General features: G+C 36.9%; 1 protein-coding gene across 1 annotated transcript in view; it reads left to right on the top strand.

Annotated features, from left to right (window-relative positions):
- EPS8 (epidermal growth factor receptor pathway substrate 8) overlaps nt 1-26,407 on the top strand; it is a 178,272-nt gene continuing 151,865 nt past the window's right edge. The window contains exon 1 of the mRNA XM_032159718.2: nt 1-228. The gene's annotated coding sequence lies outside the window, so the exon portion shown is untranslated. The remainder of the gene's footprint in view (nt 229-26,407) is intronic.

Genomic DNA, 26,407 nt, shown 5'->3' with positions numbered 1-26,407 from the left:
AGACTTCACAGGCAGCAGCTAGCGAGGCGGTCTCGCCCGGCGCGAGGCCGGCGCTGTGCTCGCCTCGGAGATCGCTGCTCTTCAGCTGGGCGCAGGAGGCGGCTCCGCGGCTCGCGGACGACTGGCTGGGCGTGAATCCGACTGGGGGGCTTTCTCCCGGTCCCCTCCCACCTCGTCTGGGCTCGCGGCGTCTCCAGGGAAAGCCGTGGCCCCGAGGGCGGATCCGAGGTAAGAGCCCCTTGGCGAAAGGCGCCGATCCGGGGGTCCGGCGGCTTTGACTCTCTCGATTTTAAAAATCTGCCTTTGTGTGCTGGAATCGGAGCGGTGCCAGGAGCCGCGTCCGCCTGCCTTCACTTTGACTGCTTTCAACTGGTGTTGGCAGCCAGGTGCGCGAGGGCGCTGCGGCCGGAGGCGTCCGCTCGCCGGGTCCGGGCAAGCCGCGGGGCCCGTGCAGACCCGCGCCCGGGGCTCCGGGAGGCTGGGCAGGGAGGGTTTGCCGTGGCCCAATGATATTCATGGTAACCTGAGCTTCCGCAGATACACCTGCGCTCATCTGGTCCCTGGGGCGACTGCAGACCGAGTATCCCTATCTCGGCTTATTATGTAGACTTGGGATTTGTGAGCTGCTCTGCCGACACGCCTCAAATGGGGAGGGGTTCTTTTCAAAATGACCCTTTAGGGCAGGGTCCCACCCCCGTTTACCCTCTCGAATTAAGATAGCTAATTGTTTCGGAATCGTTGTCAGTGCCTGAGGCTGTTGACTTTCTTAGCTTGCTCCACTTTACTCACCATTTTACTTTTGGGAAGACAGACGGCCTTTCTCCGGTTGTGGTCAGTTCATGCATTTGAAATGGGTTTCCCCACCCATATACCCCCTGCTGTCTCCGATGTTCTCACTCTTACTTTCCTTCCTAGGACTACTGTTTGCAAAGTCTTTGCACCGATCGTTCTCCAGCAGTGTTTCTCAAATCCTCCTCCTCCCATAGGGCCCGTAGTACTGTTGGAATCTCGCGGGGGGGGGGGGGGGGGGGCAGGACGCCGTGGTATTAGGATTTGAAATCCGCAGACATCTAGAGCGGTGAAGCATTAGGAATTAGAATCCTCCTTTACAAAATATGTTTCAGTGAAATGTGTTACTGCTTCTCTTTTCAAGCTTTCTTGCCTTAGATAGTAAGGGGGATAGGTAAAAGAGTTAATATGTTAGGATGAGTTCAGGTAAAACTTGGTTTCAGATGTGTGAAGAGTGACTTTTTGGCTTTGTCATTTTTGGGAAATAGGAGAGTTAGGATTCCGGGCAATCTTCTTTATATTGAAAAAAACCCCTCAAAGTAACTGTGTTGTGTATTGCCTCTAGTTGATTTTCATTGAAAGGACTCCATTCTTCCACAGCTTCTTGGGTTCTGGAAAGTGAGCACTAGTAATGGGCATCATGTGGTAGTGAGTCTATTGGAATTAAAGTCAATGTCATCCTGTCTCACCTAGTATAGATTTTTTGTTTGGGATCGCAGTTTTCTAAACATATTGCTGTAGTTCTTAAGTTGCTGGTGTGGAAAATTTTTGGTCACGAATTCACAATTTTACTTACAATTTGACAAACAGTATAGAATTGTCACATAAAGGGTAAGGTAGAATGTATCACAAATACAATAGTGTTAATATAATGCCTTTAGTGCAGAATACACAGATTGAGACTTTGTAAGATTGCACCACAGGTCATTCACTTTATAGCAGAAAAAAAGAAGGAAAATATAATTTGCTTTTAATTCTACTATTCTGAGATAACCGCTGTTTACAAGACTTGGTGCATTCTCTTTGTAATTTTTTTCGCTTCCCAATGTCATTGAATATTATATAGTAATTTCCAGTAAGTGTAATTTAACTTATACTATTAGTAGCCTCACTCTTAATAGGGTGATGTTTCTTTTGTTTCCCGTCAGGAACCTAATGTCTAATTTTGAATATTTTGCTTGTTTGTGATCAAACGTAAAGATTCATTTTGTTTTTATTTCTAGCTTTTTCCTGCTTTCAAGATTTTATCAATACTGATTCTTTTCGGATACCAGTTCTTTTCTATGCTATGGCATAGGCTTGCTACCCTCTACTTTGTGTTTATTACATTCCAAATCCTAGTTATTTTCTTACACTCTATTTCACACCCTTTACCCTACTGCTTTTTATTCTTCTCTCTACTCCCTTCTTTTACGTACTTCTTTTAATTCTGCAGCAGGTCACTTGAACCAAGGTTTGTATAAGAGAACATAGTATCCAGAATAGGAAATGATAGCTTTTTAAAAGTTGTCTCTTTAGATACTTGAAGTTCTATTAGATGAATATTTTAGCACTGATTTATGTAATAGTTATATACAACTCAGCTTTCCTGACTTGTATGAAACATACTTGGTAGTTACACGGATCATCACAAAACAACGTCTAAGTTAATGATAGGGTACAAACTTTTGGACATCTGTAGAGGTATGTCAGGGGGAAAAAGTGGAATTTTAATTAAAGTATTCTGGCTATAGTAAATCCCTCCTGGGCATTATTAATACTACATGAAATTGTTTGCAGCTGTTAGTGATTGAAAATGTTTTTGTAAGAAAAATTCTGCATTGGAATAGTTGCAAACATTTTAAGTTGAATATATGCAAGAAAGTTTAAGGGTCTTCAGTGCTTCACTGTAACCTTTTCAGTATTTTCTAGATGCATTCGTAAATGGGATTTTAAAAAAATAGACCTTATTTCTCAGAAGTTTTGGATTTACAGGAAAGCTACAAATACAGTGTCTATATACCCCCATACCAGCTTCCCCTCTTATTAACATCTTGTATTATTAGTAATTGTTTCTATTAATGAACCAGTATCAGTACATTAGTATTAACAAAGTTTATACTTTATTTAGATTTCCTTAGTTTTTAATGTCCGTTTTCTGTTCCAGGACCTTACCATCCAGGACACCACTAAATTTATTTCCTTGTAATGTCTCCCTAGGCTCCTCTTGGCTGTGATAGTTTGTTAGACTTCCTCGTTTTTGATGATGTTTGAGGAGTACTGGTCAGGTATTTTGTAGAATGCATTTTCATTGGAATTTATCTAATGTTTTTTTCTCATGATTAGACTGTGATTATAGGTTTTTGGTAGAAAAATCTCTAATCTCGTGATTAGACTGTGATTATAGGTTTTTGGTAATGTGCCATTTTCATCTCACATCAAGGGTATATACTATCAATATGATTTGTCACTGTGATACTCATCTTTATCACCTGGCTGAGGTAGTGTTTATCAGGTTTTTCCACTTTTCTCCACCTTTTTCATGCTGTGCTCTTAGAAGGAGGGAACTGTGTATAGCCTATACTTAAGGAGTAGAGAGTTATGCTTCCACCTTTGAGGGTAGAATATCTATATAAATTATTTGGATATTTTTCTCCGTGGGAGATTTGTCTCTTCTCCCCCATGTATTTATTTACTCAATCATATTTATTTTGTTCTGGACTCATGGATATATATATATTATATAAATATAAAATCTATCGATCTAAATATTTTGGGTTATAATTCAATGCTACTTTATTTTGTTACAGCTTGGCTCCAGTGCCTCTTTGACATACTACCATCAATGTGAATTTTCTTTTTTTGGAAGCATTTCCTTACTTTCTGGTACTATGAGATGCTCTAGGTTCATCTGTATACATCTTGCCACGGTCCTGGAATCAGTCATTTCTCCAAGGAATCTGAATCATTTTGTTGGGGAATGATGTTAGAAACCAAGATCTGGGTGCTAGGTGTGCTTGTTGCTACTGCGGTATCATTGCTTCTAGGTTTTCCATGTGACAAAGCAGGAAATACATGTGTGTATATGAACATATCTATACATATTTTTATGTAACAGTTTGTATCCATGTTAAACTGACTATGAATTTACATTTTATCTGTAATGCTAATTCATTACCACAGGTATCATTCTAGCCTTCTCCTTTTGTTTATATGTAAACTTACCCCAACAGTGAGAGGAAACCTGGCTTGCACCATCTGCCATACATTTGCTTAATCGTTAATTTCTATCATAGATGTATAGCAGCATTGGAATTGTTAACCTGTGCTCCCATGGGAAACAACTTTAGCATCAAGAGTACAGTGTTTATGTACTATTCCTTTTGCTTTTAGTCTCACAGCTTCTACTCATTTCTAGTTAGTCAGCTAAGCACCTTTCCTCCTATCCTTTTCAGTGAGATTGTAGCACACATTTATAATACAGTTAGATTTCTTTGTTACAATCTGCATTCCACCTTAGGATTCCTTGACCTTCTAAATGATTTGCTTACATTTGCATACATTAAAGTTTACTCTTTGTCCTGTGAATTTCTTTGGGTTTTGACAAATACTTAATTTAATGTAGCTATCCTTATAGGATCATAGTATCATGCCAAATAATTTCAACACATTACAAATCCCATGGGCTTCACTCATAACCTCTGTGAGCCCCTCTCCCAGAAAACCACGAATCTTTTTACTGTCTCTTTACTTTTGCCTTTTCCAGATGTTGTATAATTGGAATCATACAGCCTTGCCAGACTGGCTTCTTTCATTTAGCAATACACATTTAAGGTTCATCATGTCTTCTTGAGGTTTAATAGCTCATTTCTTTCTATCGTTATCAGATATATCATGGTTTGTTTATTCGCCTATTGATGGATATTTTCGTTGCTTCCAGTTTTTGGTACGTATGAACGAAGCTGCTATGAATATTCACATGCAGGTTTTTGGGTAGACATAAGTTCTTATTTCCATTGGGTAAATATCTAGGAGTGCGATTGCTGGATCCTGTGGTGAGATTATGGTTAGCTTTGTAAAAAATTGCCAAACTGTTTTCCAAAGTGGCTGTACTATTACATTCTCACCAGCAATGAATGTGAGTTCTTATTGCCCCACATCGTTGCTAGCATTTGATTTTGTCAGTTTTTTTGCATTTTATCCGTTCTAATACGTGTGTAGTAATATGTCATTGTTACTTTAATTTACTATTTCCTAATAACATATGATGTTAACATCTTTTCACATGCCCCTTTTCATCTGTACATCTTCTGTGGTGTGATGTCTGTTCAGATCATTTGCCCACTTTTTAATAGGGTTGTTTTCTTATTGTTGAGTTTTAAGAGTTATTTATACATTTTGTATACAGGCCCTTTATCAGATATGTGTTTTGCAAATATTTTCTCCCAGTTTGGTTTGTCTTTTTATTTTCCTAAGTGTCTTTGTCAGAAAAGATGTCTTTAATTTTAATAAGGCCAACTTGCCAGTTTCATGCATAGGCTTTGGTGTTGTATTTGAAAACTCATTGCCAAGCCTACATAGATTTTATCTTGTGTTTTTCCTAGAAGTTTTATAGTTGTGCATTTTACATTTAGGTATGTGATCCATTTAGAGTTAATTTTTATGAAAGGTATAAGGTCTGTGTCTAGATTAATTTTTCTTTGCATATGGATTCCTAGTTGTACCAGCACAAGTAAATGTGATTTTTAAATTAATAGATTATAAATTAGGCTTAGAATTGAAAATGTTTTTATTAAATTTTTTATTACATGTTCTGCAAAATTACTTACTATAAACAGTTGAGAAATGACTTAGAAACCAATATATAATACAGCATGTACTGTGTGCCGAGATTTATTTCTAGACATTGTACATAATTCATTTTCCTCTTTTTTTTTTTTTTTTTAACTAAGAGATTCTTCTTTGTGAAAATGGAATTGTTAGTATAGAGTAACATCTGTCAGTTCTTTTAGATCTTATCATAGGGAATAATAGTTTGATTTTTCACAAAAAGGATCTGGAATAAAGGATTTGCAGGGTGTATGTTGAGAAGAGGCGGTTGATATATGCACCAGCTAGAAATCTGAGACTTAACTATATGGTCTTGAATCTTTTCCCATGCTATTCTTCCTGCTACAAGTGACTTTTTTCAAGTACAGTTGACCCTTCAATAATGCAGGGGTTAGACTCACTGACCCCTGCACAGTTGGAAATTTGTGTATAATTTTTGACTTCCCAAAAACTTAACTAGTAACCCTTCTGTTAACTGGAAGCCTTACTGATAACACAGTCTGTTAACACACACTTTGTATGTTATATTACATTGTATTCTTACAATAAACTAGAGAAAAGAAAATTTTATTAGGAAAACCATAAGGAAGAGAAAATCCAATACTGTATTGTACTTATTAATATTGTAAGTTTTTGTTTGCTTACAAGATGACTCCTCTGTCTGAAAAGGTGGGGGAATGGAGGGGCAGGGCTGGGAACTGCAGCTGCAGACCTCAATCTATGGTACATACCAAGCGATTCAACTTTATCTCATAATGTCATGACTTTTCTCTGTTTCTTGGGAGCATTTCTGGCATCTCTAGTGGCACGTTTTCATTCAAGGTTTATGGTATTATACTAAACAGGATGAAAAATACAAGAGAACAGCAAGAAATCATTTTTTACAGTGATACGCAATTTACCGGAGAGATGAACTGCTCAGGCGGAGATGATTAACATCACACAGTGGACTAAGCGGATACTCACAACACTTGAGCTCACTGCAATAACAACAGGAGGTGGCTATGAAATTATTACAGTAGTACAGTATGTACTACAGTTAATTGTATGCAGTTAGGACTTAATACTGCATCTTTACATTTGTTTACATTTCTCTTGACTGAATGATACTATGTATCGTGTGTGTGTAACTTTTGATAAAGTTTAATTTTTTCTAATAAATTTTATGGTTACTACCATAAAATGATAAAGTAGACTAGTACTTATATATATATTATGCATTCATGACATACCTTTTTTCTTAATTTTTTTGTTATCCCGGCTACATGGTTTGTCTGTGTTTTTATTGTATTTATTTATTTAAAAAAATTTTTTGAGACAGAGTCTCACTGTCACCCATGCTGGAGTGCAGTGGCGCAATCTTGGGCTTACTGTAGCCTCAACCTCCCAGGCCCAGGTGATCCTCCCCACTCAGCCTTCTGAATAGCTGCAACCATAGGCATGTATCACCAGGCCTGGCTAATTTATTTTTATTTTTATTTTTATTTTTTGCAGACAGGATCTCTCTGTGTTGTCCAGGATGGTTTTGAACTCCTAGGCACAAGCAGTCCTTCCAAGTTGGCCTCCCAAAGTGCTGGTATTACAGGCATGAGCCACGACACCCAGCCCGAGTGTTTTTAAATTGTCACAAATCTCCAAAAATTTTTTCCAAATAGATTTATTGAAAAAAATCTGTGTATAAGTGGACCCATGTAGTTCAAACCTGTCTTTTCAAAGGTCAAATGTACCTCTCTTTTGGTATACATTTTGTGTTAGTGATATTGTGGTGTACTATAGTTTGCATATTTGTCCCCTCCAAAACTCATGTTGAAATTTCATCCTCAATGTGGCAGTGTTGAGAGGTGAGGCCTTTAAGAAGTGATTGATCATTCATGAATTAGTGGATTAAGGGGTTATCATGGGAGTGGGACTGGTGGCTTTGTAAGAAAAGGAAGAGAGACTTGAGTGAGCACATGAGCACACTCAGCCCCCTTGCCCTGCGATGTTCTCTGTTGTCCTGGGATTCTTGGAGAGTCCCCACCAGCAAGGAGGCTCTTACCAGACGTAGCCCCTCGACCATGGACTTCTTAACCTCCATAACTGTAAGACATAAATTCCTTTTCTTTAGAAATACCCATTTCAGGTATTCTGTTATAAGCAACAGAAAACAGAGTAAGACAGGATTAGAAATATTTATAATGTTGCACTAAAGTTAGAACCAGTAGTCTTCAAGAAGCAGGTGGAGCACCTTACATAATAATAGTACCTTTTGTGTGGCAGGTGTTACATACATTATCTTCTTTAACTCTTACAAAAGCCCTTTAAGGCATGCTTCTTTATCTCGGAATTACAGATAAAGGAACAGGCCCAGAAAGAAAAAGCGACTTGTGTCACACATGGGGAGAAAGGGACAGAATTGGGATGAGAACCCTGACCTGACTCCAAAATCCATGCCCTTTCCACTTGGTTGTGCTGCCCTTATTAAAGAAAAAGGGCAAGGATGGCCAGGGTGTCCTTAATTATATTCTTTTCTTTAATACTGTGCTATATACTTGCTCAAATTCCTACTGTGCTAAACAAGAATAGCTAAAACGTTTGTGTATTTAAGCTCCACAAAGATTCTTCTAGCTTTGTTTTCTGTTGACTCATCCATATCCTACTGACCAGAGGTATGTGGTGATGGAACATGGTTGTTTTAAAGAATGAGGTTCTTTTAAAAAGAAACATTTGTGGGGAATTAGACAAAATAAAGCAAATAATGGTAGCATTAGCTAGTTGTTTATTTCTTTCCCTCATTGTATTTAAAGCTTCTCAAGGGCAGGGAACTGAGTCAGTTAAGTTCCCCGAGGTATTTAAGCCCAACATATGACCATATGTGCCAACCATATGACACACTCACAAAAGGCTTGCTGAATGAAATTAGCACTTATTATCATACTTTTATGTAAATACTTAAAAGGGGATGAGTTTTCCTCACATAGGAAGTTGAGCATTAACTACATTTCATTTGTTTATTCATTCATCTTTTATTGAGTGTTTGTTGAGTATCTGTTCTGTGCCAGACACCGGGAATACAAAGATGAGTAAGATAGGATCTCTGCCTTTTGTTGTCAGGAGGCTCAGAGAATGGAGGCAGCCAGACACCCATTTTAGTACAGTGTGGAGCTGAAGGAAGTATATGTTAAAAAACAAACAAACAATGGACTTTGGAATCAGACCTTATCTGCCTTGGTTTTCTTATCGAAGAGGTGGAAATGTCAAGTAGGTACTATTATCCATGGGGGATGTTAAATGAAAAGTGTGTATGCCTGTGTGTGTGTGTGTGTGTGTGTATGTGTGTGTGTGTGTGTATCCCAGCACATAGTAGAAAGGAGAGCCTCACTGTGGCCAAGGGAGTCAGAAAAGTCTTTACTGGGGAAGGTGACGTTTGAGTCTCACAGAATTAATTTTTGAGGCAAAGCGAGACGCTCATCTCTCTCCAGGTAGAAAGATGAGCATGTTTGACATGTGCGGAATAGGTTGGCTTGATGGGAGTGGTGGGAAATTCTGCACATTCCCACATTCAGAGCTTACAGGAGTATTAGAAAGAACTGAATAAGCAGTTATTTTTCATTTTTGTAAGTAACAATGCAATAGAGTACTCATTACATTGTAGCAGAAGAGAATAAAGATACGTAACCTGTTAAGAATTGCATGAATCTTCTCTTCTAGTCACATGGCCTTCTATGTCCTGTAGCTCTTTATGTAGCAAACAAATTCATGTGTTCTTTTTCAGTCCTGTGATACTCAAGTGATTATATGGAATTTAAGAAAGAGAACTTGCATGTTTTGGGGTGAAATTGGAGGTCCTGTTTCAAGCCATTCTTACATTTAGTAGGATAGCAACAAAGCAATGTAATAATCTATGAAACCAGATCTAGTCCTGTTTAAGCCTATCTGGAATTCTAAGCCATAAACAGTTTCTGAACAGAACCTGAAACATACTATTTAGGAATGTACTAAAAAATAACTTGTTAAATGAATTATGTGCTTGATAAGAGATCAGAGTTCTATAATTGAAAAAATTTTTTTTAATATAAGGGGAGAAGAAAAAGAGAAAAAAATAGTGAGAAAAAAAGATTGATAGAAGGAAGAGAAGTTTGTGCTTAAATGAGGGAGAAACATTTTTCAAGTCCCTTACTGAGGGCTGTTGAATTATCTTTTGTTAACACCATTAGAATATTATTAAGTTATTCCTTATTATAGAAATACATGTATATTATTGAGGTATTTGTTGGTTTAATGCAACGATAGAATGTTTCCAGTATCTGACGCGGAAAAACAAAGCTGCAAATAAAAATATGTGTAAAATCTATCTCTTTTGAGAAGACATTGATTACAGTTTATCTAATTTTCTGCAATAATTTTGACATTTAAAGTTGATGGTAATTTTAGACCTGAATGTACAATAAGATGATTTTAAGTGCTCTTTTAGAATTTAAAGAAAGATATACTTTTGATAATAGAGATAGAAGATACATTTAACTGCTTCGCTAGTGAAAAGTCTGTTACATTTTGCTGGGCACGGTGGCTCACGCCTGTAATCCCAGCATTTTGGGAAGCCGAGGCAGGTGGATCGCCTGAGTTTGGGAGTTCGAGACCAGCCTGACAAACATGGAGAAACCCTGTCTCTACTAAAAATACTAGCCGGGCTTGGAGGCACGTACCTGTAATCCCAGCTACTCGGGAGGCTGAGGCAGGAGAATTGCTTGAACAGGGGAGGCAGGGGGTTGTGGTGAGCCAAGATGGCGCCATTGCACTCCAGCCTGGGCAACAAGAGCGAAACTCCGTCTCAAAAAAGAAAGAAAGAAAGAAAGAAAAAGTCTGTTACATTTTAAAATCTTGCTTTGCCTTCTTTTTTGGGGGCTTAGAGTTCTTGAAATTCATTTTGTGAGTAACTTGGTAAATTGATGACTTATTTTCTGCCTGGGCATGCAAACTCTGCATTTGATAGTTTCTTTCATACATGGAAGAAATGAAAACACTACCTTTAAGTAGATTTACTACCTGGATTCCCCCCATAAAGACATGAACAGCTTGTTTATGTTTATATGCATGCGTACGTAATCTCCAATTTCTCTTTGCAGTGTGTTTTCAAAACTTCAACTGTTTTATAACAAACTATATGTATTTCGGAGTTTTAAAATATTATTCTTTAATCCAGGAATGTGGATTTTTGAAACCCTATCTTCAGATTGAGTTGTCTTTACTGTTTTAGTGTTTATCTGTATTCTCAGAACCTCTGTTGTGTGGTCTGTTTTCAAAAAAGTACTGTGTACCATAAACTACAGTGTTTTTGTTTTGTTTTTTGCACATCAAGTTTCTTTTACTCGAGAGAACATTAATTTTGTCAGTAGTTCTTTTATTTAGCTCCTTTGTGGGGCCTTGTTAGATTCTGAATAATTTAATAGCAATGGAATCCTTTCTGTGATAAAAATCTGGTCATTGGTCCAATACTTGTAGCATTATTCACATGATACTCATGCATGCAAAGGTGTGGGATTAATGCGTATGCCTGAAGAGTGTGTGTCAGAGTGTTTTCAATCGTTGTTGAAAATCACCCTCTAAAGATTTTCGTGTGCGTTAATTCTCAGATTTGCTTAAAGTATTATCACTTCTATTTTAAAATGAATAATCCATGGTGGCCTAGCCTGAACAATAATATGTAAGAAAAATTGGAAAAATTATAACTTCCTTTAAATTTAGGAATAAGGTCTATATTTTTTTGTATATTTGTTTGTTTGCTATGTTTGCAGAATTACAGAATAAATTGTTTAAAGCATATTTCTTTTTATGTTATTTTAATTTTTTTACATTTCTTACCCAAACTCTTGAAACAAAAAGTTTCAGTCTCAGTTAGTACAATCCATAAACTTTATCCACATTTCACATTTTCAGCTTTATCTTAAGACTTGCTACTTTCCATGGTCTTGTCAAGAAAATAGTCTTTACAACTCTTGAAGCAGGTAAATAACCATATGGGCTTTCCTTCATCACCCCCTTCCCCAACTCTTTTCCTCCTCCCAGCTGTTCCCCCTCCTTAGCTTGTTTCTGACACCCTTTTTCAATCCTCAGATGGCTTTAATAGAAAAGTGTATTTTTCATAACTTTGATAGCTTTCCAATTACTATTCTAACTCTTTCTCACTGCCTGGTGAGATCTCAGTCATGGAGAGAGAAGTCTGAATAAAAGAGACATTCATAGTGGTTATGACAGTGAAGGTTAAGTTTAGGCTGCTAGGGGGTTTGAAACAAAGGAGGGATTGAAGCCTTCATCGCCTTTACCTTATTTGGGTACTAAGTAAGTGATTTTGGAAATAGTGAAATCTCATTATGAAGAGAGTGAAATCTAGTCCAGAATAAATGTGTTAACAGTGCTCAACTTTAACTGGAATGCATCTTAACACCATTCAGTTTTTATACTGATTAGAAAGGTCCACTGTAGTTTTGTTCATATATTAGAACATATGCTGTTGGTTTTTTGTTTTGTTTTGTGTGTGTGTTTTTTTTTCATTCTGCTTAGTAAGTACCCCTTATCACTGTAGGGAATTTTAGAATTTGAATTAAAATATATCTTGACTTATGTAAAAAAAATTTTATATAGGCTACTCCATGGCATTGTAAAGAATCTTAAAATAGATATAAAAGTCACTTCATCTTACCTCCAGTGTCCTCCCTCCATCTATATCTGTTATCTCTAGTTATTTTCATCTTTTCTCTCTGCCAGGCAGTTAGTGGAATAGTTGAAGAATGATTTTATCAGCTCTCATTGGACTACAGGATAAAAGACCTAAAAATACGGGATAATTTAATCCAATGGCTACCAAATACATTTTGTGTTATGTTTATGGTTTTCAAAGGCATCGATAAAATCAAACTATTGTTATTGGGAAATATGAAATTTTCAATAAGATTCCAAACTAATAGATAAAGTGGTAAAATGATTGGGAAAACAAGTGGTGGTAGAATCTGATATAGAAATAGTTTGGCAGTAGCAAAAGGGGAAATGCTAAAATTCTCAAGAACCCATAAGCCATTTTTACTAACACTGTGCTCTTCATGAGCTACATCTAGGGAACTTTGATTCTATGCTGTAAGGAACAATATATTATTTGATTTAAGTGTATTTTAAATAAGTATTCAATAAATAACTGCAAAATAAAAGACTGAGTTCTGAACATGGAAATTCCTATTCTTGCAAGATTGAGCCAGACATTTCTAGCTAACATTGACGTTATTGGGCTAATGTGGACATCAGTTGGGTTTTGGGTATTAGGTGTAACAAATGCTTGCTGATGCATAGAGGCTAATCTAGGTCTGTGTTAGTTCCTGAGAGAGTGCATGTGAACTTCAGGGGAAGGTTTTTAGAGTAGGTCACTCACCTAAGCCAGCTGTTTTTTTCTCTCTTCCAAAAGAGTACTGGATTGCTCCTTTGCAGGGGCTGACTTGAGAACATGGCTTAACTTTTAAGGCTAGAGAAACTAGTTCAGCCAGAAGTGTATTATTTCCCCAAAAAATTACATTTAAAAGCTTCTAGCTATGATCGTTTCAGCTGCTTCTTCCTCCCTTTCTAATTATTCTTGCTATTTCTGTTACTGATATCAACCATACCAATCACTGGAAAGGAGAATACTTGGGCAAAAATTTCTTTTAAAAGAAAACTTGTTGGAGAGAAATATGTACACAAATGCATATTGAATATATAATAAAATACATATGGAACTGTCCTTTGTATGTGAAGGTGAGTTTTGTTTGTTGTAGTGGTGTCAGATCTGGTTTGATTCATTTCAGCTTTTTCCAGTGTTCTTTCTTGTGATACGCATATATGAGATAGGAATTTTGCTAAATCATTAGCAGGCCCATTGGCTTAATGTAACCCAATCTAGTTTCTTGATCTAACAGTCCTGGAATATACAACTTTATCTAATAGAAAATAATTTTGTTTCAGTTAATGAAATTTATCTGTCAATAAAGAAATATTAAATAAGTGCCTATTAAGTGCTAGTACTAAATAATGAGTATACTCTAATTGACAAGATAGACAACATTCTTATCCTTGTGGACTGCGTGATGTTAGATGCCTAAATGAAAAGAAGCATAAAAACTTAACAGAAGCATCAGGTTCTAGGTAAAGGCCAAAAATCCGGAAAATAAAGGATAATCTTTTTGGCTTTTCTCCCCCTCTTTCCTTAATATAGATTCACATTTTTTCCTATTCAAATGTAATGATATTCACATTTTGTATTGTTTTTCTACATATACTGGTACTGTGGATTTATAAAATAAGCCTATTTCCAAATTACATGTATTTTACAATGATTCCACAAAGGAACGTTGGCTATTTATGAGCTTTGGGGGAAAATTACAGTATACCAGTACTCCCTTTGAAAGATTTTAAACTATTAAGGTCAATTTAAGATCAGACCAGACAATTGTGGTTTGTGTCATTTTTATATACAGTATTCAGTATTTTTTCCTGCAAACTTTTGGGAGTGAAGAAGCCATTATTCATAAAATGAATTCATATTTAACACCTTAAGCTGATTGTAAAGTGTTAAACCTTAGAGATGGGGAAAATTCTATTGTCTTGAATTTTGAATGTGGGTAACTTTAAGACTGCCATATGAATTGCCAAGTTGCAAAATTGTTTTTGCATTTCACTTGCAAGCAAGGAAAATGTGGACTCTTCCTTCTTTAGTGGAGCCAAGCGCATTCTAACACACCTCTCAAATTACACGCCACTGAAATGATACTCACAATGGGTTAGGCTCATGTGTTTCTAGTTAGCTACTATGAATGAAAGATTCATAACTATCTGTTTCAAAAAACTTCTTTATTTGCACTGCAGGGAGCTTAATTGTTTGGTAGCAGGGTCAAGAATTGCTTTTAAATACTGAGTCAGCATGCATGGATTGGGCCATTATGCACTGAACTAAAAAAAAGATTTCTGTGCACAAAGAAGGCTTTAGATAAATATTTGTCAAATCATTGATTACTTTGTTGGCTGTGGAAGAATAAAAGTCCCTGAGTTTTCCCACTCTCTTGGTAATTTGGACCAAATATTTTGGTCACTATTTTATATATATATATATAACAAACCTGTAACCTTTCCCTTACCTTGCCTATTGAGCATTGTAGAATACAGGATCACAGGGAGGAAGAAGTCATTCATACTTACTAGACAGATGGTTGGCGTCCCTGTGGCAACCTTGTGATCTAATAATTTTCCAAGTTCTGTCTACCTAATTGAAGAGTAATAGCTGTTTACTATTTGCTTAAATAACACTAGGCCTGTATGCAAGTTGGAGAGGGGATGGGGTGAAGGAGGGGGGTAGATATATAAATTCATCTCTGCAGTTTTACCAAATCTGTAAAAGAGGTGTAGCATACAGGCACCTCTTTTCCAAAAGAAAAACTTCATTAGTTCCTCATTTTGGTTATTCCTTCTTATTCGTGGCTCAAGCAAACCATTAACAGAGAATCTTTTTTTTTTAAATTGATGACACGCTAAAGATTAGTTATTTTTGGAGAATTTTTTTCAAAGGTAGTATTTGAATATATTGGTAAAAGATGGTGGAATCATTTTCCCGCTTTTCTGCAGTAAATTAGTTTGTGCACTTCTGGTGACAGTTGCTCAACTATCAAAAGAAGATGAGGCTGTTAAAGAAATTTTAACAAATATTTATGAATGCATGAAATTGATTATGTTTATTAAAGTCACACAAGATTTCTATCCTTTATTACAAGTTTTATAAATTGCTACTGCAAAAATGAGAGAGAATTATAGTTACCAATGTGAATTACTTTTGTTTGGTCAGACATTGACTTACCCTGATTGCCACCTTGTCACTCTGTTTACTAGACACAGATAGGAACTTCTTTCTTCTTCCTATGATATGCATTTGATTCATGTCATATGCTGTCAAAATATATATAATGTTGTCCTGAGATTATTTCCTGGGATGATAAAACTGATGCAGACTATGTCAGCTAGACTTGTTAATATCACATTATTCTTTCTAATAAGTACTTGTACTTAGAATACTTACTTGCTTCTACTGCATCATGTCTCTCTTCTTATCCCCAATGCTTTTTTTTTTCTTAAATCTCTCTCCATTGTCTCTTGAAGGGGCTGATAAACCCAGTTCTAAAATATTTCATGTATCTATCTCCCTTTAACACATAATTTGGTCCCGTGCGTATGTTTAATACCAGGATATCCCCATTCATTTCCTTCTTCTTCTGAGGATGATTGAAATTTTGTGGCTTCATGATTGCCTTCTAATTTTCAACTTGACTTAAACCAGAGTATAGTAAGAGAACCATTAATAATCACAATTAATAATATTAGAAAGTAATTTTAGGCCGGGCGCGGTGGCTCACGCTTGTAATCCCAGCACTTTGGGAGGCCGAGGCGGGCGGATCACGAGGTCAGGAGATCGAGACCACGGTGAAACCCCGTCTCTACTAAAAATATAAAAAATTAGCCGGGCGTGGTGGCGGGCGCCTGTAGTCCCAGCTACTCGGAGAGGCTGAGGCAGGAGAATGGCGTGAACCCGGGAGGCGGAGCTCGCAGTGAGCCGAGATCGCACCACTGAACTCCAGCCCGGGCGACAGAGCGAGACTCCGTCTCAAAAAAAAAAAAAAAAGTAATTTTAATAATTCAGGCCTCTATTGCAAAATGTATTATGGAGTCAGTTTAAAATGTGATTCTTCTCTCTCTCATATGTACCTATGTCCAAGTGTGTATATAGTAAGCTCTTGGAGTTCAGGTGTGTCTTGGTGAGGTATTCTGCATATATGGAACATATTCTCTTAACACCCTTTTGCTACTGTCTTATTTCTATCTTGTTTCCACCTAAGATTCTTGAAGAGAAGCTTAATGTCTATGGTTTCCTCTTCACTTCTCCTACATCAGCCAGCCCACTGTGGTCTGACGCTGAGCTTATGTCTATAGGTCATCTGCCATCTTCTAAAAGCTAAACCAAAAGGAAAATGTTTAGTTTTTATTTGATTTTGCTGTAGCATTTACCTGTAAACTCTTTGAGGACATAAACTGTGTCTCGTTCACTATGAATTTTTACCATTTAGGGTTTCTGGTACTTTGTAGACCTGTCTATTTGCTGAATGAATGTATGTTTGTAATGATTTTTTCCTTCTTTTAAATAAAAAGAATATTCTCTTCCTTTGGCTCCTGTGGTGGTGCTGTTCTTTCCTGGTTAACATCTACCTCTGCTTTGTTACCCATCTACACTTAGATGTTAATTCAGAAGCTCTGCTACTTGGGATGGAATAGGTATCCAAAATTCTTCCTAAGTGAAACTCTCAAGTAAGTTCTAGCACCATCTGTTGGCAGCAGTAAGAGCCAATGCTTTTTTTTTTTTTGTGCCTCAGTTCATGGTTTTGTGTATTCTCAGAACCCTCACAAGTTGAAAAGTTTCTGGATTTTCCGGAATTATTTTCTCAGCCCTCATCTCATTTCATGTTACAGCCCAAGTTTCATTCTCTTTCTAGGGAACCTCAGTGTTTCGTTTAGAACAGTTACTCTCAGTTCTTCAGCTGATGCCTCTCTTGGGAGCTCTAACTCTATTTATGACTGAATCTGAATATCACACAGGCCCCTCAGACTTCACATTTCCCAAAATTAATTTCTTGTTTTTACTCTGGGCCCCTTGTCTCTTTCTGTCTCTCTACTTGGAGTGACTTTTATCCAAGTGACAACCTTAGAAATCTGAATTTTTTTCTGGACTCTTTTTGTTACACACCTTTCTGCCCCACCTTTATGATTGGTCATCAAATCTTTTTGATTCTTATTTGCAAATGGCTTGCTAGAGCACTCTCCTCTTCCATCTCTCACTGCTAATCATATTAACCACCTTGCTTAAAATTCTTCAGTGGTTCCGCATATGCTCATTAGGGTGGTACAAATGAAGACTCTCTGTGAAGGAGTCCCTTCTTTCCTTTCCAGCCAGATTTTTTTTGCTCTTCTACTCCACACATGCCATAATAATTGCAATTCCCCGGACACACATAGCTTCACTCTTCCATAAATTTACATATACTGTTCCCTCTGCCTGGAGTTTCCTCTTTGTCAACCTCATCATATGGGAAACTACTTGTTATTTTAGATTCAGTCTAAAGTTCACTTTCCTAGAAAAAAACTTGTCATTGCTTCTTTTTGCCCAAGTTATAGAATCTCATACTTACTTTAAAGTAGTTACTATGTTGCTTATGGGTTATTTTACTTGTGTTTCTTTCTAACCAGTCTGTGAGCACTTGGAAGTAAGGAATGTGTCTGAATGATCTTTTGTCTCTTGTCCCTTAGCACAATGATGGGTTCACAGTATGTACTCAATTTTTGTTTTAATATTTGTTCAATGAATGAATGGTTAAAATGGTTTTTGGTGCTAGTGAGATTCTAGTCCCTGATCTACATATAAACAAACTATGATAGAAAAACTGTGCCTAATTCATTAATTCACTATTTGACCATTTAACCTGCTTTCTTTCCTAGCACATCTGAAGGTAATATTGTGAGACAGGTGCAGTTTGTCTACAATACCATTCAAATTTTCCATCTCTTATAGTTTGCACTTTGTATTTAGATAAAGCTTAGTCTTATATTCAGTGGCTTAATGCCTGGAGTTCAAAAGGAAAGTTATGATCAGAGGACACTTGAGTTTTGTGTTTTCTTTGTCAGTTGGGTGACTTCCAGCCATGTTTTCTCTAATTCATTTCTAAAGCTTTAAAAAAAGGAAGAAAGAATGAACGAAATATGGGATAACTTCTTTATGATAATCTCATTTGAGTTCATTGTGTAATTTAATCATTACGCAAAATAGTTTTTCCCCTTTCTTTTTTTTTTTTATTTTGAGACAGAGTCTCGCTCTGACCCCCAGGCTGGAGTGCAGTAGTGTGATCTCGGCTCACTGCAAGCTCCGCCTCCCAGGTTCACGGCATTCTCCTGCCTCAGCCTCCCGAGTAGCTGGGACTACTGGCGCCCGCCACCACACCCGGCTAATTTTTTGTATTTTTAGTAGAGACAGGGTTTCACCGTGTTAGCCAGGATGGTCTCGATCTCCTGACCTCGTGATCTGCCCGCCTGGGCCTCCCAAAGTGCTGGGATTACAGGCCTGAGCCACCGCGCCTGGCCTTCCCCTTTCTTTTGTATTGAAATTAGCTCTCAATACTGCCACAAAGAATTCTTTGTAATGAGTTAGCCACAAAAATAGTTCAGGTCTAAGGAGAATTTCTTTTTTCTTTTTTCTTTTTTTTTTAAGAGACAGTCTTGTTCTGTCACCCAGGCTGGAGTGCAGTGCAATCCTATGGAGAATTTCTAGCCCATTAGAAGAACACATCCATGACCCTCCTTCTCCTTTACCTGCCATATCCAACTGATTGCCAAATTCTGCTGCTTTCACATTAAAGTTAACCCTCACATTTGCCCCTTCTGTTCAGTTTTTCACTGTTTTAAGGCTATATGACCATTTTCTTAAACTATTCCCTCCTGAATGTCTCTATATCTGCCTCTGTCCTACTGTCCTACTTCAATTCATGTTAATTACTACTTTCAGATCAGTCTTGCTAAAGCTGAGTCCAGATGATGTCAGTCCATTGCTTTAAAAACTGCTAACAAAGGTTTCCTTTTCAGGCTCTTCACAACCTGGTGACTTCCTTTAATTTTAGCCTCACTACCCCCTTTCCTATAAATTACTTATTAGTCAAAGTGAAGTACTATGCACTTTGATCTGTATACTTCAGTTTTCCCAGTCTCTGCTTCAGTGTCCCTCTTGTCTGTACTTGGAATAACTTTTTAATTTATCTCTATATACAAATCGAATCTATCAGTTAAGGTCCACTTTATTAGCCATTGTAGAATAATCTACCTTCTTTGGTACCTCCCCCACTTAATATTTTTTTTCTCAGTATCGCTTAGGCACTTATTTTCTTTCGTGAATTGTAATTTATATACATGTGTGTTACCTGATACCAGGTATCAAGCTTCTCTAAGGTAGGCTCCATATCTGATTTTTACTTTTGGACAGGCTTCAAAGCCTGGAATGGTGCTTTTGTGTGATAGAAGCTCAATGTGTAGTGGTTAAATGATGAAATAAATGAATTTTTGTCTTGCATCTTTCATCATGAGATTTGTGCCATTAACATCCCAACTCTCAATATGAAAAGGAAAAAAATACTGACCACAGTTTTTACTGAGCCTAAATTGAAATATTCTGAAAAAGCTTAATCATGGTGACAATCAGAATGTACTCTGTTATTTAGGATAAACTCTTCTGGCAAACATGCCTGCTTTTCAAGTTCCCATTCTTTTAAATGTGGGCTATGATTATGCTTCTGAACATCTCATGGATTTAATAAGTAAACCATTGTTTCAAAGTATTATAACTTTTTCCACAAAGAAACTGAGCTTTTAGAATACAAAGCCAACAAAGATGATATTTTTTCAGTCTCACTCTTTTCTATCCTTTCCCCTTATTACAGCACAATTTTCAAGATTTTTGTATTATGAGTAAGACAGTGAGATCTTTTTGATATTTCATGAACTAAACCCAAAAGGGCCTACAAAACCATGCTTTAGCACGTTGTTTTTACCAATCCTACTGTAATTACAAATATTTTTAATAGTATGAATAATGCTATTTTTTCCCTTCCTTTCTTTTTCCCTTTCCTTTCTTCTGTCTTTTTTTTTTTTTTTTTTTTTTTTTGAGACAGGGTCTCGCTCTGTCATGCAGGCTGGAGTACAGTGGTGTGATCATAGCTTACTGCAGCCTCGAGCTCCTGGGCTCAAGTGATCCTTAAGTCATGGGTGGGTGGATCACTTAAGTTCAGGAGTTTGAGACCAATGTGGGCAACATGACGACACTCTATCTCTACAAAAAATACAGAAATTAGCCATGGTGGCATGTGCCTGTAGTCCCAGCTACTTGGGAGGTTTATATGAGAGGATTACTTGAGCCCGGGAGTTTGAGGCTGCAGTGAGCCAAGATCTTGCCACTACACTCCAGCCTGGGTGACAGAGTGAGACCCTAGTCTCAAAAAAGAAAAAAAATCCCAATAAAAAAACATGAAAATTACAAATAATTGTGACACTGGAACTATTTTGGGTATTATTCAACTGCTAAGAATAAAATCAGCATAACTGCAGAATACATCTGAGAAATAATAAAACATGACTTTGGTCAGAAAGTTCAGGAAATTTTTGTACTGTGTCCAATTTATTTTGCTCTGTGATCAGATTCTCGTGAATGCTAGTGTCAGACAAAAGACTGAAAATAGAGTTACTATATAGAGATGTTCATTGTTTGGGGAGAAATTCAATAGAGTCTTGAATATTCTCGTGATGTGCAGAATAATTATGTAGAGATTATTTTGAATCATAAATGCATCTTATATCTTAACATCTTAAATGTTTTGCTTTCCAGATATACTTCAGATATTTCTGTGAAAATGTTTTATCTTAATATTTTCCAACAATAGCATCTTATATTTGTGTAATTTTTCCAAAGTTGAGTAATAACTGTAATGCTATTTGTGTATTTTTCATAAAACTCTGAGTAATTTTCTTTAATATATCCTTGAAAATGCATTTTTCATTTATTTTTTCTTATTCTTGTTGTGTGTATATATCAAGTGAGGCATTTATTTTGAGAGTCTGTTGATAAAATTGGCAAAAGTAGAATTACAATTTTATGTTAATAATGAAAGAATGACATATAATATTTGTCTGATGGTATCTCTTATTTTTTGTGTGCTTTTTGTTAAGCATATATCAATTTATTTTGCCAACATTATTGTATAGACAGAGAACTCCTGTTTTTTTTCTTTCAGGTTAGTTCATGTGATCCTGGTTAATGGAACATAAAGTGAGATTTTATGGGTGACAGGGAGAGAGATTAGGCTTGACTTGGGGGCATATGGGAAAAGAAGGGGGCTGTCTCTTCACAAAGATTTAAATGTCTGATAAGAACTGTTTGCCAGTGCAATTATGAATAAGTGTATTTGTGCCTAATTTTTGTTCTTTAAAAGCTTAGGTGATTATAATTTCATCTGTAAAATGTTGAAAGTATAGTCTGATTAAAATAATATATAAGAAATGGTTTTGGTTCTTTTGAATCAAAAGGTGTGTAAACCTGGAGAATCTGCAGAGTGCCAGACCTCTGCTTTTGTCTTTTCTTAGTATTGTATCATGTTTTCCCTGATATTAATCTTAAGATGACTTCATATATGTCAATATCGTTTAATGTTAGGCATTCACCTATTTGGGATAGGAAAAAAAGTTTTACCCTGTATAGATGTGTGTGGATTGCTGAATCATTACTATGTTGGAGGGAGATTATTTTGCTTGAGAGTAATATTGAAAAAGCTCCTATTTTCTCCCTTCAAAAAAACTGGCTTCTGAAAATTCTGTGACTTAACGTATCAAGAACCCAACTCCTAAAGTGATGTTCTCATTAATTAATATTTAGTAAATACTACACACCCAACTTAGGGTAATTTATTGGGAAACTTATCTCACTACCTCTGCTCTTAAAATTCTTTTTTTTTTTTTTTTTTTTTTGAGATGGAGTCTTGTTCTGTTGCCCAGGCTAGGGTGCAGTGGCGTAATCTCAGCTCACTGCAACCTCTGCCTTTTGGTTTCAAGTGACTCTCCTGCCTCAGCCTCTTGAGTAGCTGGGATTACAGGTGCCCGCCACCACGCCCGGCTAATTTTTGTATTTTTAGTAGAGAAAGGGTTTCACCATATTGGCCAGGCTGGTCTTGAACTCCTGACCTCGTGATCCACCCGCCTTGGCCTCCCAAAGTGCTGGGATTACAAACGTGAGCCACCGTGCCCAGCCTTAAAATTCTTAAATCTCATTTCCCTCCTTTTATTATTATTCAATAGTTAACTGTATAAGCCAGAACAGTTTTTTAAAAATTGGATATCCCCAAGATTTCTTCCAACTCTAATATCCTATAAGTCTTTGGTTTTTACTTAGGTTAATTCTTAACTGCAATGGAAGAAAAGCATAATTCCAGTTTCTAAGGTAATACTTAACATTTCTTTACATTATTCTAAATTGAATGGAAAACTTTATTCGTAAAATAACAACCAAAAATATCTATTTTATTCTCTGGGGAAAGACAATTTTGTAATATATTTTTCCACTTGAAATGTTTTTGCTTTGCAAAATCCTGTTGGGAAAACAGATTTCCAGACAGCTTAAAACTGACAAATGAGTATTTTGACAGGTATTCCTGGAAGGAGAGCTGTTGCCACCAACCATTTCAATTTCTTTATTCTAACAACCATGTTTAGCAGAGAAGAAGACATATCTCAGTTTGAAACAAATATTTAGTGTTGAGAGAGGTGGGTGAATATAAACCTTTTTTAATGTATTGGGAAAATAGGGCATTTAGTTCACTGTTTTGGAAAATAGAGTAACAGTGTGGGTAATAAAGTACTTCTTTATGGCCTAAGACTGACCTGATACTGCCAACTTCCTGTGTTCCATTCAGTAGGGTGTTCCTAGAGGAGGGTTTCATTTTATGCCACTGTGTCATTTAACGGCTTTGTTTTGTGTGCAACCTGTTGTGGCTTTAGAATAGAAAGCTTCAAGATAAAACATTTCATAGCAGAAACATTTTTCTGCATAAAATTCCACTGGTGAACAGTAGTCACTAGACCTTAGTAGAACTAGTCTGCTTCTGTAGAAATAATTTGTGAAAATGGTAGGGATGAACTCTGTGGTTCTGTCCATATTTCATTTACCTTCCAATTTGTAAACTTCTTATTAACATGGATATATTTTGAACAATATTCTTTAGATTTCCTTCACCATACAGTTATTTTTTGAGTAGAATATTAGAAGTAGTCATGCAATCTGTTGTTCTTAGGTGCTATTTGCCAGGCCCACACACATTGTTAGTTGCTGTCATTATTTGTCTCCATCATCATTATCACCACCACCATTATCATTGTCATCATATATATATATATTTAAACATCAGAGATTACTATTTGACTGGCTTGTGGAATTTGTGAAAAGCATAAATCTGAGAATCTTAAAATGTGAGACCTGCTGTTTAAAGATAGAGCAAATGTAGTTATGGATACTTATACAATTTAGACTAATTCCTTTTGGTAGTAATGACTGAATGATTTTGGCTTATTTCAAAGAATCGAGTTAGACATATGTTTGAATGATCCCATAGAGTCTTACTTTATATGCTTAAGCCTGGATGAAAATCAATTTTATTTAGCTTTAACTCGGATAAGGGTCTCATGGTCATTATTATATTCTTTTTTTTCTTAAAACTTTGCTTTTTTTTTTTTTTTTTGGAGACAGAGTTTCGCTCTTGTTGCCCAGGCTGGAGTGCAATGGCACGATCTCAGCTCACTGCAACCTCTGCCTCCCGGGTTCAGACAATTTTCCTGCCTCAGCCTCCCAAGTAGCTGGGATTACAGGTGCTCCCCACCATGTCCAGCTAATTTTTTTTTTTTTTTTTTTTTTGAGACAGAGTCTCACTCTGTCACCAGGCTGGAGTGCAGTGGCTCAATCTCGGCTCGGCTCACTGCAACCTTCACCTTCTGGGTTCAAGTGATTCCCCTGCCTTAGCCTCCCAAGTGGCTAGGACTACAGGTGCCTACCACCAGGCCCAGCTATTTTTTATTTGTATTGTTTTGTATTTTTTAGTAGAGGCGGGGTTTCACCATGTTGGCCAGGATGGTCTGAAACTCCTGACCTCAAGTGATCCACCCGCCTTGGCCTCCAAAAGTGCTGGGATTGCAGGTGTGAGCCACCGCACCAGACCAAAACTTACTTTCTTTTTTTAAACACTGAAACAAATTACTGAAGAGTATTTTTTTTCTCTGTTAAAACTTTTAGGCCGGGTGCAGGTGGCTCACGCCTATAATCCCAGCACTTTGGGAGGCCGAGGCAGGCGGATCATCAGGTCAGAAGTTTGAGACCAGCCTGACCAACATGGTGAAACCCCGTCTCTACTAAAAATACAAAAACAGTAGCTGGGTATGGTGGCACGCGCCTGTAATCGGAGCTACTCAGGAGGCTGAGGCAGGAGAATCGCTTGAACCCGGGAAGCAGAGGTTGCGGTGAGCCGAGATTGCACCACTGTACTCCAGCCTGGGTGACAGAGCAAGACTCCGTCTCAAAAAAAACCCCCCAAAAAACCACTTTTCTCCAAATGTAGATATGTGTCAAAAACCAAGATACTGTTGCCTTTTACAAGACTTTTGTAATTCCTTTAACTCCCTGTAGACATTTTGAAAATCACGTCTTTGTAACACTAATTTACTGCAGTTTACTTTTCTGAAGAAATCTCTTTCTCCAGTTTCTGATGGCCATTTTTTATTTAGTTCCTCTGTGTACCCCCAATAATTTCAGTATCTCATTTTGTTTTAATAATTAAAACAATTTTTTTTCTTACTGAAAGCTACTGAAGGGTACAGTTTCTTGATCCTTTCTTCTCTCTTTTTGGGTGCGTCTGTTGTTGCTTTTTTCCTGTATTTATTTATTTTTGCCCTCAGCAAGGGACTATTTTTCAAACTCTTTAACATCTGATTGCTGTAAGATCTGTTGGAGTAGCATGTAAAAGTCACCAGTTGATATGGGTAGAAATACAAGTATGGAATTGCGCACCCATGCCCCTTGGTAGTATTTATACATGAGACTTTTACTTGTAGTCTACAGTTTATTGTATTCAAATAACTTATAAAGTGAAGAAATCATTACTAGGCATTACTTTTTGGGATAAAGGCTTATTTTGTTTCATTTAGGTACTTTTTTCAGGTTCTTTTGTTAAAGTCTGCCTGATGTGAGTTTTGATTTGCAAACTGAAAAAGCTTTAAAATGCTAAAAATTGGCTCTGCTCCTTTTTCTTTGGATTTCTCTGGGAATTCTATGTTGGCTATGACCTCACAACTTCAAGGGCTTCTAAGGTCAATTATAACCTGATAGATATCATTAAACAAGGATTAATCTCAGTTTATAGAAAAATTCTGACTTTCAATATAAAATAATTTGATGGAAAATGATTAATGGTCTTCTGTTTTTGGATAGTGATATTGTACTTGACATTGATAATGTTTAGTTATAATGGCTGTAGATACTACTTGTTTTTTATTGAATTACTTGTATTAGATCTTCATTCCCCACAAAGTATGAGACCTGATGCTCTTACCTCAAGATGAGAGCTTAAAGGAAGAAGAGATCAACGTTTTACTTAAATTGTCTTAGTTGAACCTTTCCCTTTCCCTAAGATCTAGCACCTCAGAGTTGCTGACATCAGACATAGTTATTGACTGAAAACAGTTAAATTGATAAAGTATAATTTCTGGCTTCAGAGGTTCAGATATTACATTATCTGTTGAAGTTTCATCAAGCCCTGAAAATAAAATCTTTAGGCTGTATAGTCATAGATTTAGAGAGAGAAAAGTTCTTCAAAGGCCTGTTGGTTTTACAGTTTACATAAAATCAGTCCTCGGTTCTGGTAACTTTTGTCTGATATTTTGCCTCTCTCCTGCTGAACCTGGAATATTTCTTAATTTGCCTGGAACCTTGTGGACTTGAACAGATTGTCTCTTGACTTCTCATTCAGCTCCTTCTAACTTGACTGATTGATATGGTTTCACTGTGTCCCCACCCAAAGCTCATCGTGAATTATAGCTCCATAATTCCCATGTGTCATGAGAGGGACCTAGTGGGAGGTAATTGAATCATGGGGGTGGGTCTTTCCCATGGTGCTGTTCTTGTGACAGTGAATAAGTCTCACCA

This window comes from Hylobates moloch, unplaced genomic scaffold (genome assembly GCF_009828535.3).
Source record: "Hylobates moloch isolate HMO894 unplaced genomic scaffold, HMol_V3 SCAFFOLD_8, whole genome shotgun sequence".
NCBI lineage: Eukaryota > Metazoa > Chordata > Mammalia > Primates > Hylobatidae > Hylobates > Hylobates moloch.
The sequence above is the reverse complement of the archived record's forward strand: the minus strand, read 5'-3'. Positions and strand labels throughout refer to the sequence as shown.